Source organism: Pecten maximus, chromosome 1, assembly GCF_902652985.1.
Source record: "Pecten maximus chromosome 1, xPecMax1.1, whole genome shotgun sequence".
In the NCBI taxonomy this organism is placed as follows: domain Eukaryota; kingdom Metazoa; phylum Mollusca; class Bivalvia; order Pectinida; family Pectinidae; genus Pecten; species Pecten maximus.
The window spans coordinates 54,205,231-54,207,830 of record NC_047015.1 but is presented as its reverse complement, the minus strand read 5'-3'; positions in this window follow the sequence as shown (position 1 = coordinate 54,207,830).

Here is a 2,600-nt window from a genome sequence, read left to right as displayed (position 1 = left end):
ACAGATGCAACACAATGCAGTAGTGTATTTGGCATTCCGGCCAGTTGAGCTGAATACAATGTACATCGTAGAATTATTAGCCAAGCATAAAAATGTACCTTAATTTGTATGGAAAAGAATACATTAAGTTCATCAATGAATATAAATGATAATGTGAAATAAATGGAATGGATTAATTATACAAAAAAATTTGCTCCCACAAGTACACGTGTCCCACCCCTCCTTATCTGAGATCGAGAGTCATGTATGATTGCGTACATGAATTTACACATAAATGAATCCATGATATATGAGTAAAACTTTTTCATTGTTCATGATATTTGAAATTTAATTAGTCTGAGAACAAAGAGCCACAGCGGCGGTCTAAAAATGTTATTTTCTTTCGTTTGAAAATTTCAACAAGAACAATTTCCCCCATGCAAATTTTAAAAGGTAGGCAAGCAAGCATGCATGGCTATATTATGCAAACAGATATACTCAAGAAATGATCAGATTTCAAAGAGAGAAGAGGTAAAACATCCCAGACTCAACTGATAAGGACAGTTAATTAATCACTGATTAATATAAGATATCTCACAGCTAACACTTGGTTATATACCCTTGGTAAGTTAGGTTTGTTTTGTTTAACGTCCTATTAACAGCCAGGGTCATTTAAGGACGTACCAGGTTTTGGAGGTGGAAGAAAGCCGGAGTACCCGGAGAAAAACCACCGGCCGACGGTCAGTACCTGGCAACTGCCCCACGTAGGTTTCGAACTCGCAACTCAGAGGTGGAGGGCTAGTGATAAAGTGTCGAGACACCTTAACTACTCGGCCACCGCGGCCCCATGGTAAGCCAATCCATTGTTCCACCAATCAAAGTACAGTTGTGAAAATCGACAATGCTCCATGATAAACAAAAACACTCTAGCCTGTGGAGACCGATCACAAACTGTGGTAAGGATGAGCTTTTAATAATGGGATCCTTCAGCAAAACTTTGGTATATTTGTACAAAATCTCATTTCGCCATCCAAGTAAGAATAAAATTTTGGAATGAATTATTCATCATAAGACAGAACAAGAGATCCCAGAGGGATCTTGGTGCCCACATTGAATGGTCTTTATAGGTTCCATGTCAGATTGATCTTCTCTCTTTTCAAACAAGGGGAACCTATATATATGAAATTTGAGATTTAGCGATAATGGCCGTCTGCCCGGCCATGTTGTTTTTAGACTAGTCCCAAAATTCAATATGAGGGATCCAGGGGAACCTACATATAAAATTTGAGAAAGATCCCTTCAGTACTTTCTGAGAAATAGTGATAACAAACTTCATTGGTCAAAATCGAAGACGGCTGCCTGTCGGCCATGTTGTTTTCTGACCAGTTCCAAAATGAAATATGCATAACTAGGCACCAAGGGGAACCTACATATAAAATTTGAGAAAGGTCCCTTCAGTACTTTCTGAGAAAAAGTGATAACAAACTTCAATTGTCAAAATCCAAGATGGCTGAAATTACATACCAACTTTCACCAACATACTTTGAATCACGTCTGAGAAAAGTGCAAAAACTGAGTGGATGGACAGCCAGACAGACAGACAGACAGACAGTGAGGACTCTATAGTCACCCCGGTTTCACGAGTAGGGGACTAATAAAGAATTGTCTAATCAGATCAATTTATCCCACCCTCAAAACATTCTTAGCAAGACTTCTGCTTAAATATAAATATATTTACATTTTCCGAATATTATATTGTCAATACAAATAAACATACCTAATCCCATAAAATATTTGCTAACTACATAAGAAAAATCCTAGTAGAAATGGGCAAGATCATTAATCTCAACAGATACAACAGCAATAAAAAGATTATTCAATAGAGCACTTTTTATACTGGTAGTGTATAAATTTTGCAAATAAAAAATATAAAAATAAACAAATTGAAATGTGATAATCTCTATTCAAATGGCATATAAAAATTAAATTAGAGTATTCTCAAACCTACATTACTTAAAGAGGCTTACCTGCAGACGGACCGGTAAACGGCACATCTCCAATCACTAAATAAACTTCAGTACACGTTTCTATGTGACAAAATTAGAGGCTTTCCGACTTTATTTCTTGAAAACAATTACAGAATATGTTTTTAAAAGACGTTTTAAAACTCAACCTGAGAGGGAAATGCATGGAATAAAACGACAAATCTTCTTTGTAAATCGCCGCTGCCTTTGAAGTTATCACTGTGCGGCACTGTGCACGTGCTTGTTTCTTTGATGTGTCAATCAAATTAGACTTATTGCGGGTTGCGATTAAATAAATAATATTTAAAATGAGGTTTTAATATCACTTTTCAGCGTTTTATAAGGAAAATAAAATGAAAAACTCAACAATTCCAACAATCTGTCATGTGTAAAAAATCTTTTTCTATTAGCCAATTTTTCTGATCTCTCTGTGGGCAAGCCTCTTTAAAAATAAAAAATAAACCAATAAAATGACAAAAATATTTCATTTAAGATGTGACCATTGGTTTCTTTTTCTTTTCTCTCTTTGATAATTTTTTTTATGTCTGCATGATAAAGATTATATCAACCGTGCAATATACAAACAGATCATTGAAC